The following is an 18,400-nucleotide window of genomic DNA, read 5'->3' as shown; positions in this document are numbered from 1 at the left end:
CAGGTATCACATGTTGAAGGGTTTTGTTAGAGAGGAAGACTCTCCAACCAGGGACCGCTCGCTGTAATGAACAACACGTGGCTTCTTTTTACTTGCAGCAAGGGTAACCCACGCACAGTGCAACACAACACGTCTCGTGTGAGCTACAAAGAGGTGGTCCCTGCCGTCCTTTATTTATACAGTTGGGTTCACAAGTTAATGATATGCGAGTGGGTGTGAATGTGAGGTGTGGTCTGTGTGTGTGTGGAAAAATACAGTAAAATACGGTGGGGGTGGTAAATGCATTGAAACAATAGGTACAGGTTTCAGTAAGCTTATGTACTAAAAACATCATGTGTAACAGTGTAACACAGTTCATACCATAGCTATTAAGCATAGCTATTAATGATAATATAAAAACCTTCTAACAGGTTTAAAAACAGAAATTTTTGATGCGGAAACAAAGCTGCTGGAAGCTTGAAGTTGATCCTATAAACCAGTTGGGGGGAGCCTCCTGCGTCTCCATCCAGCTTATGGTGCCTATTTATGGATTTAAAATTCAAATGATTTTTTTTGTTGCTCTAATCACGAGCTTGATGTCTCTGAAATATGAGTGAGGGAGCTCAAGGACGTGGAGCAGGCAGACTATTGATCCGCAGGTATTAGTTCTTCCAATCAAAGAGCCTCAAAGTCCGGGGCCAAGGAGAGATCATCCATCAGTGGCGCAGATCAGCGGATATCTGCAGCTCTCTCTCCTGTTTCCTTCCAGCTCTTCCTCCCTGAGCTCCAACAGATGATGCTCCAGCTGACAGTGGAGACTCTTTTGCCATTATGGATGTTTGGCGAATCAAAAAAGTAAAGTAACCACCACCAGCAGCAGCAGCAGCAGCAGTACAAGCAGTACAAGCAGTACAAGCAGCAGCAGCAGCACTACAAGCAGCAGCAGCAGCACTACAAGCAGCAGCAGCAGCACTTCAAGCAGCAGCAGCAGCAGCACTACAAGCAGCAGCAGCAGCACTACAAGCAGCAGCAGCAGCACTAGCAGCAGCAGCAGCACTACAAGCAGCAGCATTACATCTGACCCTTAAAGCCACAGAACAAACCGCTGCTGCTGAGCGGGGAGGAGGAGGAGGAGGAGGAGGAGGAGGAGGAGGAGAGAGTTTGGAGGAAGAGGAGAGCGAGGACGCACGGAGAGGACCTTTAGCAAGACTTCATCCCATCCTCTGTTGCTCATCTGTCCGCAGCCCAACACGGATTCATGCCAGTTAGGTCAAGTTAGTTAGGTAAAGTTGGCAAGATATTCACAGATTCGGACTTCCGCCATCAATAACTCATGAGATATACGTTGCAATAACATAAACAATGCCTCTTTCCCATCGTTGTAAGGTAGACAATGTGTTATGAGGCCAGTTTTATCAAAAGTCGCTGTCTTTCAAGCTGCAGAAATAACATTGATGTCTATGAGCAGCTGGCTGTGCAGCGAGTGAACAGGGACCGTCTGCAAATAGCAAAACCGCTGCAACAGCGAAGAGAGACACAAATATTCAATTACTTAACTTTTATTCACTGTAGTGTCACCAAATTTACTGCAGCCATCAATTGTCTCCTGCTGGTCATACTACAACTCTTGGTTTGATACTAAATACAAAATCTGAATTTTAAGGAATTTTTATTATTTTATCAAGGTCAAGGTCAAGGTACTGTATTAATCCCAAGGGAAATTACAGCAGTCTGTTGCTCACATCCACACAGACACAGAACAAGGATAAATGATAGAGTACACATTAAAAAATGCAATAAATAAATAAATATTTAATACAACACTGAAATGTGCAAGTTATCATGACACAGCAAAACAATGCTCAGGACATCTCCAGCGCTCCTCTCCTGCTCCTTCCAGAAATGGCTGCATTATACAGCCTGATGGTACGCGAGACAAAACAGTTCTTCAGTCTCTCAGTGGAGCACCTCAGTGACAGGAGTCTGGAGCTCATGGTGCTCCTCTGAAGGGAGAAGACCGAGTTCAGGGGGTGGCTCTGATTGGACAGGATGGCCCTGATTTTAGAGAGTGTCCTCTGCTCCACCACCTTCTCCACAGGGTCCAGACTCAGTCCAACCACAGAGCAAGCTTTACGTATTAGCCTGTTCAGCCTCTGGATGTCCTTCTTCTTAGCGCTGCCCCCCCAGCACACAAAAGCATAAAAGAGGACACTGGACACAATAGATTGATAGAACATGTACAATAACTTAGAACAGACCCTGAATGACGACAGCCTTCTAAGAAAGTACATTCTGCTCTGCCCCTTCTTGTACACAGAGTCCATGTTTGCTGACCAGCTCAGTTTGTTGTCCAGCTGCAGCCCCAAGTACCTGTAGGTGGAAACTATCTCAACAGCAAATCCATTAATTCCGATGGGCTGCAGAGAGGGTGATGCCCGGCGAAAGTCCAGCACCACCTCCTTTGTTTTAGTGGTGTTCAGCTGAAGGTTGTTCCGCTGACACCACCCCACAAAGTCTTTCACCAGGTGCCTATATTCACCCTCTTCTCCCCCCCGATACATGCCACAATTGCAGTGTCATCAGAGAACTTCTGCATGTGGCATGTATCTGAGTTGTACCGAAAGTCTGAAGTATAGAGGGTGAAGAGGAAGGGCGACAGCACCGTACCCTGAGGTGCTCCAATGCTGCAGGTCATTATTGAGGATCTTCACCTCCTTCTGCACATCTCTCAACACCTCACCGTTTTTGCTCCCAAACACCCTCTTCTTCATATGCAGGACTTTCTTCACCTCAGAAGTAATCCATGGTTTGTTGTTTGCAAAACACCTCACTGTTTTGACAGGCACCACCTGGTCCACACAAAAGTTCAAATATTATTGTTTTATTAGTCATAAAATTCAATAACTTTACTCTTATGTACTGTAGTGTCACCAAAATCACTGGAGCCATCATTTGTCTCCTGTTGATCACACTACAACACTTGGTTTGACATTAAATTTTAAAAAATGAATTTTAAGGAATTTTTATTAGTAATAAAATTCAATAACTTCACTATTATGCACTGTAGTGTCACCAAAATCACTGGAGCCATCAATTGGCTGCTGCTAGTCATACTACAACTCTTGGTTTGATATTAAATAAAAAAATCTGAATTTTAAGGAATTTTTATTATTGTCTTATTGTTTTATTAGTTACAAAATTCAATAACTTCACTCTTATGCACTTTAGTGTCACCAAAATCACTGGAGCCATCAATTGGCTGCTGCTAGTCATACTACAACTCTTGGTTTGATATAGAAACATTTTTTTCATAAGCAATTTTAATTTACTGCTCATTTTCATATCGTTGCTAGTGGATGATCACATTGCTGCCTCATGGACACTGTTTAAACCAATCACACAAGGATACAAAAGAATGACTAAGCCACTAGCCAATCAGGAAGAACTTTCAATTTAGCTCTACCTGAGATGATCATCTCTTCAGTCTGCATAACCACCATGAAGGAGAAGGTTGTATTTGGATTTCTTGGAAATTTCCCCTTCAGTTCGGTTTCATCTTTATATATTTTGTGTTTTTACTGGAGTTGTGCTATGCTTGTGTACCTTTTGGAGTCTGAAATCTTGACAGTGCTTGCCAAAGTGAAATGTTACCGAATCTCCAAACAATTTTTAATACAAATGTATTCCAGAAATAAATCTAACATTAGCCTATTGTTGAAATATTATGTAAATTGCCAAAGAAAAACATTAAATATTATATTTTAGATTTACAAAATTTAATTCTTAGTAATGTATTGGTACTTTTACCGTATGTTACATTTCTTGATATGACATTCATATGTGTTTTACTGCATCTTTACATATTGGACCACTCACTGTATCTTGATGAAAAGTTCCAGCTTTGCTTGTTTTACTTTCACAGGGTTAGGTGCAATTTTAAAACAATGGGAAGAGTTAAAAAAGGAAGCACAGCTCATAGGAAAGACCTATGGGCAATGGCAGGTGGAATGGAAGCAGTGGCCAGAACAATGAAGAGTGCTAACACTGCAAGCAGAGATACAGGCTATTCCTCAAAAATATGGTCTGAACTGTCTACAGCAATATTTGGTCAGGATAATCAAATGATACCACCATAGTTGTGCAACACCTGAGAAAGAAGACCCCACTGACCTTATACTTAGATGCTACAGGTAGTGTTGCTTCCAAAGTTCCTGGTCAGACCAAAAGACTCCTTTACTACTCTCTTACTCTTCCTGGAGGTGGTCAGAGTGCACCCCCACTCCCAGTCTGTGAAATGCTGACAAATGAACACTCCATACCACCAATCACATTTTGGCTAATGCAGTTCCTCCGAACACTGTTGCAGTACACAAAACTACGAGTACATCAAGTTGAAACAGATTACAGCTGGGCACTAGTTCAAAGTGTTCTTCTGTCGTTCGACAGGGAGAGCATTGTCAGCTATCTGGAGAGGGCTTTTGACATTTGTTCTAAACTGAAGACATGGAGGGATCTCAGAATGTTTACAGTGCTACACATATGCTCTGCACACGTGCTCAAAGCAGTTGCTCAGTCAATTGGGAGAAAAACTGCCGACAAAGGTTTGAAAAATTTTGCAACATTTGCATTTGCCAGCCTGCAAAACAGTACCTCAATGACTACAGCACTCAAAATCTTCCGCCTCTTGTGCACTGTGTCGACTGGAAAACACAAGACAAATAAAGTCCTTGATAATCTGAAGGCCCTGAAGGACTTGATAAAAGAAGAAAAGAACCTCACCATGGAAGACACTGAAAAACTAAAGGACACACCTTTAGTTCAGGAGGAAGATGGTGAAGACAGAAGAAATGCCCGCACAATTCTTGGTAGATCTCCATTCACATCTGAATTCAAGCAGGTCTTTGAGGAGGTGCAGGCAGAACTTGAAAAAGAGACCCCAAATTGTGAGGAAAACCCACACTTCTGTCCGGCTACTGTGGATGTCCTTTTTGAAAAATACCTGGGCATATTCCCTCTTTGGAGTTGTCTGCTGTTGGGAAATTTAAAAAGGTACGCATCTGACATGGAAGATGAACACTTTGGCCCAAGCAAAACCAGGGACACAAACTGCCATGTGAAAAGATGGTTTGGAATTGTGAAACATTCAATTCTAAAAAAGGAGAAAGGACTGAGGCCAGAGACCTTTGTAAGAAAAATGTATGGCTCTCTACAGGGGAGATACAGAGAACACATCATGGCCCACAAATTCCCTGAGCAGTTACTTATTAAAACCATCCCAAAAGACATCACTCAGTATCAGGAGAGTTGGGCAAAGAGAGAAGGAGCAAAGCCCCCAGCTGGCAGGTCCAAATTTTACAGTGCTCCAACTACAGTACCAGGTCAAAAAAAATCAAAGCCAACACTGAAGACTGGCAAAAGTCTTCTGCAAAACCTTGATGAGGGGAATAGCAGCAATGACGTCACAAGCAAAAAGTCCAAGCCTGCCACAGAGGCAATTTTTACATTTTTTTTTGCAAATCACTATCATAAAAAATATGTAAAAAAAAAAAATTTTAAGTCATTATCATTCAAGCATCATTCATAATTAACTTGTCACTTACCAGAGCTGTTGTGGGAAGCATTAATGAACATTAGGGTGAGATCTATTCACACCCAATGTTTGTTTGACCCAGGACATAGGTATTGAGTCCATGTTAAAATACTGAAATTTTAATAATGCAAGAATTATCAATGAATACAAAATGAGGTGGCTTTGTTCAATGACAGTTTTCTGTATGAGGACAATAGAATGTATAGCCAGAGGATTACAACGCTGTATTATGTGACATGAGTTTATTGTTCATATTCTTGTAGGTTGATGTCCTCTGGACATGCACACCAGCAGAGGTTGTTGTGGTTCTTATCAGACATGCAGAAGAGAAGCAAAATTTCACCCTGCGGCACATTGAATTTCAGAGTTTAAGGCCTGATGAACTCATCATTGGAGAGGCAAGTTTCTTTTTAAAACTGTCTGTGTACCAGATTGTCCAAGTTATCCAGCAGGTCACAAGGGCTGAAGTATGACTTAAACAAATTAGTCTAAAAAATGTTGTAAAATGTTCTATAAATGTTTGTTCAGTGACAGTGACATGGTATGACTTAACTGTAATATTACCTGACATGTTTGTATGTATGTTTGTGTTCCCCCTAAAATTTTTCTATCAGGTGATTGAATGTTACATTAGAGCCATACTCATCTCTGAGGACACTGCTGTCCGACTGTACCACATGGATCACTACATCATGGGTGTTATTTTAAACGGCACCAGAGAGCAGATGGCCAGGCAATTGTTAAAAAAGGTGAGTATAACTGTAGTCATTTATTTTTAACACTTAGTAATGTAGTTGGGAGTGTCAGTAGGCTTCAGATAGGACACTAAATTCTTTGATTGTGGATGTACACATGCCCTAGTGTTATCAGCCATGGTGTGACACTGGAAATGTAGTTTTTAGTCAATACATATGGTCCCATAGAGGAAAAAAGATCACGTTTACTGTGTATGTGGAATTTTCTTTTGCTTCTGTGTACTACATAAAAAATACAATTATTGCACTTACATATTTTGTCAGGTCACATTTGATGACTACGATGGAGTCATTGGATTTGTCAATGAAGGAAATGTCCACTGGAAGTTTGTGGTAAGCATAAAACAGCTCCTCTCCTCATCAAAGGGGAACCAGTGGAGCTTGTTCACAACATCAAAACATAAAAAAATCCTGGATCTTATTACGACCTCTCACAGAGTGATTTCTAGTATATACCAAGCCACCCTGCTCAAACCTTGACCAGTACATGGACCTGGGTTCTTCAGGTCTATCTGTGCTTTTCTCACCTCTGACAGTTGTTTTGCAATGTCATAGGCCAAACTCAGGGACTTTTGATGTTCCTGTACCCACTCTCCCATTGCAACATCATCCTCCTTTGTACTCTAGGCCCCCAACAACAAATCCACCGCCAGCCGTGGCTTCCGTCCAAACATCGAAAAATACGGGATCATGCCAGTTGACTGGTGAACTGTAGTATTGGTATGAATAAACAACCTGTATGCAGAAAGAAGTTGGGGCCATTTACGTTTTTCCTCACCCCGTGGTCACTGTTGTTCTGGACCTGTCTCTCTGAACCAAATCTGTTCCCTGTAAACTTGGTGAAATTGTGGACTTGTCTGAGTCATCCATGACCAACTTAGAACTCTGAATGTGAACCGTTTCATGTTGATAACTGCTCAGAATCTGTGTTTTGCTTCTGCATTAGCTGCTGACAGCATATCTCCTGTTTTCTTTTTAGATAATGGGGTTCTGATGAGAAAGTGGAGTCCTGAGTCTGATGAGTTACGTGCCGTTAATCAGGTAGTAGTGCCAAAAGAGTATATAGTCCTCAGGTTCTCGGCCTCGCCCTGTTTACTTAGGCATCTGGGGGTTAAAAAAAAATCCTATCGTGTGTTGCGCAACTTCTTTTGACCCTACAATGGAGACAGAGCAGCACTGCTTGAAATAGGATTTAACTGTTCAAACAGAAGTGACGGAGATCTGTCAGACTTTTGCTGCTTGTGTGAGGAAGCTGCAGGTCTCAGTAATCGCACACAGACACGCCCAAATCCATACCTGCATTGGGACATCTAATCCGAGCCCACTCAGTGGTTCTTCTTTAATGTGATAATGTGCTAAAGATGGATCCTATTCGGTTAACTTGCTGTGTCCAACCTGAACTTTTAGCCCTGCTAACTTATTCCAACATAGTTCAACATAAAGGCAGAAGCTGCTGCTGGGGTTTTACTGAAAGGTAATTCTGTGTGCCACATCCACTCCCGTCAAACTTCAGGATCCAGGACCCAAACTTTCCATCATCACTCCAGTGGCGGGTGTGTTGAAAATGTGACTAATCCCAGAGCTGCCAGGGGGCATTAATCACATAACAAAAGCTTATGTGAATAGGAAGTGTATATGAAGTCTCGATTTAGATTTTTATCTTTTCCCCAGACAGCTGCTTTTAAACAGCTAACATCGAGAACATTCAGCCACCTGTGCTGCATTCACTGTGAAATGTTTTCTGAACCTTATTTTGGGACAAAGTCACTGACTTCTTCAACAATTCTACAGTTCTTTAGTTTAATTTATCAGATGCTTTTATCTAAAGTGACGTACATCTGAGAGCAGATAAAACACAATCAAGGGTGTAGTCAGGAGAAAAAAACCTCTTAAATGTTTTATTTCATCAGATTTGACCAGTGATTCCAACATGTAGTGTTTACGTCCTGAGGACCGTTAAAATGCTGTCATTGTTCTCCCTCTTTCATTTGAAGTGGAGTCTGTCAGGGCTTGTTAACTCAAAATGTCTGTCCTGAGGTGTTTGACAAGCAGACCTAGAATCATTAATACCTTAGAAAACCTGTTGAAGGTTTCAGGTTCAGTTCATCCCATATTGGCAGGTTGCTGCTGCTGGCTGAGACAAAGTTCATACAATCACCCAGTAGACAACTTAACGCTTTGTGTAGTTAGTAAAAATCTCTGCTCATGTTTGTTCTTACAGCCTCTGGACTCAATCAACATGATTCACTTCAAACTCTGAAGACTTTCTGGACAATATTTTTCTGGAGACTCCAATATTTGATCCAGAGGAGATTTCTGACTTTTGACTCTGCATAGTTCAGTATGAACATCCCTAACTTTGACACAGCAAATAGATGGTTAAAATTTTGGTTTATATTATTATTATCATTATTTATATGATAGTTATTATTTTTATCATTGTTATTATTTTTCCTGGTTAGGGGACAGTTGACACTTAGGTAAGGTCTTTGGTGCCGCCCTGCCCATCGACCTTGTCACTTTGGATAAAAGTGTCTGCTAAATGAAACTGTAATCATAATCATTAGATTTCAGATTCAGATTTCTTTATTGTCATTATACAAATCACATCAGAGATGTAGTACAGAATGAAATGATGATGCAGGGTCAACAATAAAAAACATACACAATTAAAAAATAACTGATAAATAAATACTGGTGTGGTAGGGCGGTGAATGAAGATAAATAAATCAAAACAGAATAAATAAGAGGTTATTGCACTTGTGAAGGCGGTAGAGTGTCTATGCTGATATTTACAGTCCTCTGTTTAAAAGACGGATTGTGATGGGAAAGAAACTGTTTCAGAAGCTGACAGTTTTACATCTCAGGCTGCAGTACGTCCTGCCTGAGGGTAGGAAGGAAAACAATCTATGGGCAGGGTGAGTGGGGTCCTTGGTGATCCTCAATGCCCTTGACCCTAACCCTAACCCCGGCCTTCCACTCTGACCCTCAGACCTTAAGCCCTAAACCCCCTATCCTGACCTGTGACCCTTAACCCTTATCCCCTTCCCTGACCTTCAATTGTAACCTTAACCCCCTTCCCTGACCCCTTGACCTCTAACCCTAGCTCACCTTCCTGACCTCTTGATCCTAACCCTAACCCCTTACCCCCACCCCCTGATTCTAATTTCTGACCTTAACCTCCCTGACCTTAAAACCCTAACCCCCTGCCCTGATATTTCACTCTTACCCTCACCCCCTATCCTGATCCCTTGTTGCCTAACCCCAAACCCCCTGTCCTGATCATTAGGCCTGTCCCCGAACAAATTCCCCTCCCCCTTCAACTTTTGCAAATGACTCTGTTGAGCCGGCATCCCCCAGCAGAGTAGAATTCTTGGCACCCTGACCATGATCTCTTGACCTTTTTAACGGAAGGACACTATAAAGCTTGTGTTATGCTTGCCGCATCCGCGAGGTCCATGCGCCTCTGTGCGGAAAAATTACGTCATTTTCACACCCACGCCCCCTCGAGCAGCCTTTCCGTGCAGAAAATTTCCGCTCCGCGCACCTCCACATTTTTCTAATCAATGCGGACGGAGCCAGCAGAAGGCCAGGACCTACTCGTAGCTTAAGTCTAGAAATACGTGCACTTATACGATTCATCACACAGAGATCACCGTGGTAACTGGGTTATGAACAATTCATGGTGTGAAATTAAAACTAACTTCTAAAATGTTTTTATTCAGTAAAATGCCGTGTTGTAAGTGGTGTAAACAATGGCAAACTTCTTCTTTAGTTTAGTACCAGAGTAGACCAGGTAGACGTGTGTTTGAGATACACTGCCCCCTGCAGTTTGGGAGCAGACACCGCACAGAGTATAAATGCACACACGTTCTCTCGTGCTGACTTCCGTGCGGCTCGTTCGTGCGGAAAGTATATTCCAGTCTTAGGAAGCTAGGTGGCCCCTGAGACTGTGCATACTGTTGGCTCCCCCTGCAGGGGGAGGCAGCAGTCTCTCCCAACCCAACCCCTCACCCCAAACCCTCATCCAAACCCCAACCCCCCACCCCAAAACATCACCCCAACCCCAACCCCCCACCCCAACCCCCCATCCCAACCCCAAACCCCAACCCCTCACCCTCACTCCAACCCTAACCCCTCACCCCAAACCCTCACCCCTCACACCAAGCCCAACCCCTCACCTCAAACCCTCACCCCAACCCCAAGCCCTCACCCCAACCCCAAACCCTCACCCCAAACCCTCACCTCTACCCCCAAACCCTCTTCATCACCTTGAATGAGATTCAGCACCGTTGTGTCATCCGCATAGTTTATGATGTGGTTTGTGCTAAACTTTGCACAACAGTCGTGGGTCAACAGAGCGAAGAGTAAGGGACTTTGAACACACCCCTGTGGAGAACCAGTGCTCAGTGAGATGGTATCAGACTTATTGTTCCCTCCCCATACGTACTGATCCTGTCTGTTAAAAAGTCCAGGATCCAGTTCTGCAAGGGAGTGCTCAGTCCCAGTGGGTTAGGTTGACTTGCCTTTATCAGGCAGACAGAGTCCCAAGAGTTCCCTGAGTCATACAGTAATATTTCTCTTTAATGAACCCCTCTCTTTATTAACCAGTTGAACCAGTTCTACTGCTGGGACTGTAGCTGAGACAGAGCACAGTTCAGTCATGCCTGAACAACGCCTGCGACCATCTTCACAGCATCTTGGCTGGACAGAGGAGCAGCTACAGTGGAAAATCCCTGAGTCATGATCACTGGTTCACTGCTGTTGTCACTCTAAGTCTGCTTATCTATGTTTGATTAAGAAGGATCAGCAAAGTAAGAATTTCATTGTTCATAGTTTTCTGTGCACATGAGAGTAAATCTATGATGAAACAGTTAGCAGCGGTGAAATTAAAAAAAACTAATAGGGAGGGGGAAAGACACCTGGAGGCCCCACCCTCTGACTCTGTCTCTATAAATACCATCCCATAATTCATGTTCCACAGAGAGGAGAGCAGACAGATGGCTGACATGATGCTCTACTGGTTTAGATTCCTACTCTGGCTTTGGTTCGCGTGGCGTGAGTAATAACTTTTTCTTCCGAGCACTTTTATATTTGTTCCTTTTTTATGGAAGCCAGTTTCCGCCACTTGAAAAAAAATAGAAGTCACATGCTATCTCATAATTATGAGATAGAAAGTCATAATTATGAGATACAAAGTCATAATTGCGAGATACAAAGTCAAAATTACGAGATAGTAAGTCATAATTACGAGATAGTAAGTCATAATTATGACTTTGTATCTCATAATTCTGACTTATGATCTCATAATTATGAGATAGCATGTGACTTCTTTTTTTTTTTAAGTGGCGGAAACGGGCTTCCATACTTTTAAAACATGAGCTGGTGGTTTGTGAATGTTCAGATGATCCAGTTTTAGAATCCTGAAGGAGCTCATTAGCAGCAGATCAGTGTGCACCAGCATGTGTGATTATATCTGATATCATGTCAAAGACAGTCTGTTCATTTTCTCTTGTTGTCCTGCAGTAATTTAACTTTAAAACTAAGACACAGAGTGAGAGTGAATCTAAACCTGGTAGTAGTTTGTCTTCTGTTACTAAACCTCAGTCTGATTTCATTTCACATTTCAGCAGCTGTCAGTTAATATCACATTTTATCGCTTATCTTTAAGATAAAACCCACTGAATTACTAAACACTATGAATGGTTTAAACCACATCTTTTAAATGAAAATACCCTCATTACTCTGTACCCAGTGGGTGGTTCTGGTTGTATTCAAGAGATCAGTGGATTATAATGAAGGAACAAAAAATAAAGACAGATAATAAAGCAAATAAACACAAAATGAACAGAGATTAAGTTAAAGCATGAGCAGAAAGGCAGAGTTAATTTGTTTCTGTAGTTCTGTGCCAAATATTTCTGTTAGAATATGTTGAGGAAGTTTAATGTTCAATGTCCTCCTGCAGCTAAGTGTCCCGTTAACTCACTTCTAAAAAAAGAAGGGTGGGGTTGTTGCACACTCCTGTGTAAACTAGTGTGGTTGCATTTTTTTAGACATATTTCATTTACAAGACCTAATGTGTGGCCCGTTATCCTGTTTATTTACTCTTCAGTCAGTAGCCTCAGGCAACTGCACAAAGACACTTGATTATCCTACATGACCTTCATTGTTCTCAACATGGAGAAAAACTCTCTCACAGTTATATTCCACTACAGTTTCAGTGTCTGTATTTGAATGTTTGAAATGAATCCATGTGAGAAATCAGACGTCTGAAATGTCAGTCTACCTGCACACTGTTTTGGGAAGAAGCCAAACCACTGCTGTAATCGATGTGGTGTATTTAAAACTGTTATGCTACCAGTTAGTGTGTTAAAATGCTGTCAGATAAATCTAGTGGATAGAGTGGAGAACATGGAAATACTCAAGTAAAATCGAAGGACCTTCAACTCAAGAGCAGTGCAGCACTGAAAACAAGCTAAAAGCCCAAATGGTGACTAAAGAAATCCAAAAACAGAATCAAATAAAATAGTAACACAAAAACACCTGAGGCCCAAAGAGGTATGAAAATGAGAACAAACAGGCCCATGGTGATGGTGGAGAGGAAATCTGCTTGTACACTGAGAGGTGATCGGGGAGATAAGATCCAGGTGACTCATACCTACAGAAGGCAAGCTAAAGGGAAAGTGACACATAAGGAAAGAAGATTTCAAACTAAAGCAGGGAATAAACAAACCAAACTATCTCACAAACTCTCTGGTCATTGAAGAATCTGTTTCATTTAAAACACATCTTTATTGTCATTCTGGTTTTAAACTCTGCAGCTGTTGGTGGATTCATGTCTGTGCTGACTGGAGTCCTTCTGTGTTTTACAGTGGCAGGATCATTGGAGCTGAATGGTACTGTAGGTGGGAACATCACAACACCCCATAGTGGGAAAGGCTTTGTAACTCTTAAACACAATGAAGAAACTGTGATGTTTGTGCAGAATAATGTCAGTGAGTCATACTCAAAAAAAAACAACAAGTATCTGTGGTCCAACACCACTGGATGGTTCACTATAAATGATCTGGAGAAAACTGATGCAGGGAACCTGAGTATCACCTTCAGCGATGGGACTGTAACGTACAAGCTGACTGTCTACGGTAAGTTCCAGTTCTACTGCCAGCACTGAAAACTGTGTTGGATCATTTAGTTCATGTAAATGTTGTTTCTGGGGCTGTAACCCAACAGGGAGCAGCCTTTGTTCACATGATGCAGTCCTTGTTCTGGAGACTCAGCATCAAAGAGGCTTCTTTAAAAACACCACAGTTAGTGGTAGAGGGTTAACTACACCCTCAGATTTACCTGAAGGCTTTTCCTCAGAGTGGAGCAGAATTATGTACAAAACATCTGTTGTCTAAAGTCTAACCTTTCTCTGCAGACTCTGTAGGGCCTCCTGCTGTCCAAACACTGAGTGTGAGCTCTGACAGCTGCTATCTGCTGTGTGCTGTGGACAAAGCTGCAGAGATCACACTGTGGTGGTACAAAGATGAGGAGGTGGTGAACCAGAGCAGCTCTGCTGGATCTCTGGCTCTCACTGTGACCAAACAGGACCTCAACTCTTCATATGCATGTGTGGCTGGAAACCCTGCAGAGAATGAGACTTTTACAGTGCATCTTCCGAAGGTCTGTGGAGAGAACTTCACCAACAGCAGCTCAGAGAACAACCATAGTCATGGTAAGATCAGTTCTAACTCTGATTTTTGACAATGAAACGTGTTGTTTGTTGAGTTTTTCTTGACCTTCAGTGTTTTGTTTGACAGTTTGGATCATAATTGGAGTCTCTGCTGCACTTGCATTCGCTGCCTTTTCAATCTGGAAGTGTTTCAGGAAAAACACACCAACCACAGACAGAAGAGGCAGGTCTAATTTTTATTGAATCCCACATATGTTCATTGAATGCATTCATCTGTAGACTTTAGAACATCAGACATCATCCTCTGGATGTTGGTTTAAACATCGTGTTCTATATTTTTCTGTATTATATGGATATTATTTTCTATAACTTGTGTTTTCTGTCTGTGTGCTACCAGCTGCTGTATTCAGATCAGAGATGTGTTTGACTGACTGCCATGTTCCAGTTTAAACTGAAGTTTTATGTCTTTGCAGGTTCAGCGGAGAAGAACTCAGTAGTGTAGTATGTTAAAGGAAATGCTTTTCCTGACAGCCAGAATCAGGTTGGTAGTTTTCTTCCACATTAAGATGATATTTAGTGATGATGAAGGTGGAGTTACTAAGTTGGCCAGACAGCTACTAAACCAGCCTTGTTTGGAACGCTGTAGCTCTGTCAGATTTTACACTAGAATCTTTATTCAGAGTTCAGTCTGTCTCTTATTTGTTTGAAGTCAACCAGACAAGTTTGTAAGGTTTCAAATCCTGATGTCAGGATGGAAAATAGGTTTTCAAGCCAGTTTAATTAACGTACTACAACTTGGATGTTGTTTTAATTCAACTAATGCAGCTTAAACTACACGCTGTATTCAGCTGATTCTGATTCAGGTCTTTTCTCACTTCCTGTGTTGCTTCAGGGAGAAGGTGAAGGACAAAATGCTGATGGCTACCATGTGACGGTGGTTAGAAGCATGAAGAATCACTAGGGTGCTGCCTGATAGAGACACCGAAGATATCCCACTTTAAATGAAGCAGTGTTTTCTTACATGAAGAAATAACGAAAAAAACAAAGATGAAGCTTCTGCCTCATTATTGGAAACACAATTCAAAGTTCATATGAGATGAAGTTCATGAGTGCATCAAGTTTGGAAACTACCAGAGACGAAGTGCAATAAACTTACAAAAATAGGCTCGGTTTTCTAAAATATTAAGGCAAAGTATTGTGGCATTATGGCATGGATGCATCAAATGAGCTGATGTTTAACAGCTGATTAAGTCCAAACAGGGTTTTAATTTTCTCCTTATCAGACTAATGTTCCATATTCTTTTAGTTTCACTGTGGTTCATTCTTTCTGATTTACCAACAAATATATTGTAGGAGCTTCAGTAACAATCAACTGGACTTCTCTTATCAGTTCTTGAAGACATTTCCCCTTCATCCAAGGTTCTTCTTCAGTTCCAACTGACTAATGGTGAGTTACAGAGTTTGTAGTTCCTCCAGCTCACATGGCTAATGACCCGTTAACAACCAGGACATCGGTCTCCAGGTATGGATGTTGTGAAACCAGGCGATCCACCGACTATGACAGCGATCATGGTGGTGGAGCTTCCAGTTTTATACAGCAAAGGATGTGAATCTGTCAAGTCAGGAGAGACTCAAGATGTTAACGATGGAGAAACTTTCTGGAAAGAGATCTAATCACAGCATTATAGGTGTTTGATAAGTGGTGTCACAAACCCCCTCCTCTGTTTAGAGATGACTGTTCCAGTTTGACATAGAGGGCTTCCTTCACTCCTCTCAAACCATCTGTCCTCTCTGTCCATAATGTAGACATTGCTGTCCTCAAAGGAATGTCCTTTATCCTTTAGATGCAGGTGGACTGCTGAGTCTTGTCTGTTCTATGTTGAGACGTGAAGCTGTCGTTTAGTCAACACTAATTAAAGGGGAAACACCTAAAAAAAAAAAAAAAAAAAAACACCACACGAGAAGTCCAGTTGATTTTTACTGAAGTTCCTATGATTACTGATGATGCAAACTTGATTCCATTAAGAACGTGTGGCTTGTGGCTACTCCGTTGTGGTCCAAAAATAACACCAATAGAGTCTATATTCAAAAAGTCACTGACCAAACTCACAATTATGAACGGACTCATCAATTTATTTACCTTCTGGAGTTCATCAAAAGTAAAAAAGAACAAAGTCTTTCCAATAAACAGTTTTTCATGCCACGCCACACCACGCCATGGTCAAAAACAATTTACATCCTGTTTTGCGCCACACCTGTGTCAATTAGTGTGGCCATTAAATACACAGGTAACTAATTCACAGCGCCACTTGCTGGTTACTGATTGAAATGGCTCCAACAATTACCATCACCTAAAAGACTCAGAATCTACAGACAACAAAATATATGCTCAAACACACAACCTGTAATGAACATTCCAAAAAATGAAGAGAAAACTCAAAAATCCAAGCATATAACAGAGTTTACTAGTTGGCTGGACAATTTCCAAGACAAATTTAACCTATTAAGTCATTGTGATTTAAAAGTAATTAATTAATAGGCAACATATCAGTCATCAACTAAAGTTTTCATCCACTCAAAAAAAATAAAGAGAATGATTTAGAGCACAGGGTGACTTTCAGAACTAACCTATTCGTGACACCACAGAGGGCTGGTCCATCTTTACGTAGAGTTGCTGCTTTTAACGCTCCAGAAGGAACAGCTGATGTTTGGTTAGGGTTGGTTCAGTTTCCAGTACAACTGCGCCACCTGCTGGAGGAAGACTGCTACAGTCAGCGGTCAGTCAAGCAGACATCATTTAACTAGCTGCTCTTCAGATGACAACAAAAAAAATATCCCAAAATAAATTTCAGAGCTCCTGACCTACAAGTGGAGTTCTTTTCTTTGAGTTCTGGCAGCCAGCAGAAAGCCAGAGAGTTACCGCTGTGGGAGATCATGGACGACCAGACAGGAAGTGAGACTGAGGCTGAACACCCTCCTCCACAGAGCTTCCTGAACGCCACCAACAAGCTCTACAGCAGTAAAACCACTGCTTCCACTTCCCTCTGTTCAGGTAGAATCAGGAAGGAAAACACAGATTTCTGCAAACTTTTTCAGCTGATTGAACCTATGGAGGACTAAAAGTGCCAAAATTAAATAAATAAATACATCATTAAATAATTAATTAAATATGTCATTAATTAATTAAAATTGGAATTAAATATTTCATTAATTAATTAAAATTGGAATTAAATATGTCATTAATTAATTAAAATTGGAATTAAATACTTAAATGTGTTATTAAATAAATATATCATTAAATAATTAAATATGTCATTAATTAGTTAAAATTGGAATTAAATATGTCATTAATTAATTAAAATTGGAATTAAATACATAAATGTGTTATTAAATATGTCATTAATTTATTAAAATAACAATTATTTTAAGTAAAAAACATATTTCATTATTTCACGATTTAATTAATTATTTCATGGTCCTTGTGTTGCAGTGGATCATGAATTAATTTTATCTGTCAACCTCGCCCGTCAAAGTCCGTGGGCGGGACTAACGTGAATCTAGTCTAATCCACTGCTTTTGTCTGCCTTGAAACCGGAAGTAGAAGTCTTTCTAAACATGGTGGCTGTGTAGAGGGAGAGTCGCTGTGAACTTTCTAGAGAGTTGGTGAGAGATCTTTTAGACCTTGCAGAGTATGTGGAAGCAGGACCTGCTGACCGCGAGCATGTAGCGTGTAAAGCAGAGGAATTTATTGAAGTTGTTGAAGTTATTTCCGCACTTTCCGACCAAGATGTTGACCGTAGAGTGACTGCAAATTTAGAGGAAGTACTCCGCCGGTTTTCTGGTACCAGGGTGCAACAGGAGCACACACAGGGACCAGGGCGTTTGGCATACCGAGGGAAGTTCTGGAACATCACGTTCTTTGTGGATTACCAGCCTGTCAAATTGCAGCGATGCTCGGAGTGTCGAGCGCTTTTCCTTTAGGACCTACTCGGCGCGGCACGGCTCCGCTCGTCTTTGTTTAGCCGCGATTCCACAAGCATCTACTCGGCACGGTACGGCTCGTCTCATCTTTGTTAGCGAGCGTTTCCATACGGACTAATTTTCAGCACCTTCTCGGCTGAGGTTCCCAGCGAGCTGAGATGAGCCGATAATGTGGCGTTTACATAGTGCAGGCCACTGATTGGACAGGGAGTGACGACACAGAGCAACTTCAGCACGAAAACAAAATCCTGCATTAAAAAATGACTGTAAACAGCGACGGTGTGCATTGCTCTTCACGAAACTCTCTGTTCTTCATAATTTTAATGTGACAGCCAGACCTGTACCGTGGGTGAATGAAGAGGTCGAGACTTTGTCTTTGGTGGTGGACCAAAGAATACAGAGAGAGCTGGACGGAGAAAG

The 18,400-nt window shown here is 41.5% G+C and overlaps 2 long non-coding RNA genes across 2 annotated transcripts; one reads left to right on the top strand and one right to left on the bottom strand.

Annotated features, from left to right (window-relative positions):
* Window positions 1–11,021: 11,021 nt before the first annotated feature.
* On the top strand, window positions 11,022–14,227 carry LOC118471121 (uncharacterized). Its single transcript, XR_008601398.1, has 4 exons — window positions 11,022–11,382; window positions 13,197–13,466; window positions 13,745–14,041; window positions 14,127–14,227. It is a non-coding gene; the product is annotated as an uncharacterized LOC118471121 (long non-coding RNA).
* LOC129348737 (uncharacterized) lies at window positions 13,992–16,921 on the bottom strand. Its single transcript, XR_008601400.1, has 3 exons — window positions 16,628–16,921; window positions 15,713–15,927; window positions 13,992–15,611 (listed from the first exon to the last, which is right to left on the bottom strand). It is a non-coding gene; the product is annotated as an uncharacterized LOC129348737 (long non-coding RNA).
* Window positions 16,922–18,400: the final 1,479 nt, after the last annotated feature.

This window comes from Amphiprion ocellaris, chromosome 4, assembly GCF_022539595.1.
Source record: "Amphiprion ocellaris isolate individual 3 ecotype Okinawa chromosome 4, ASM2253959v1, whole genome shotgun sequence".
Classification (NCBI taxonomy): Eukaryota; Metazoa; Chordata; class Actinopteri; family Pomacentridae; genus Amphiprion; species Amphiprion ocellaris.
This window is presented reverse-complemented; position numbering and strand designations above follow the sequence as displayed.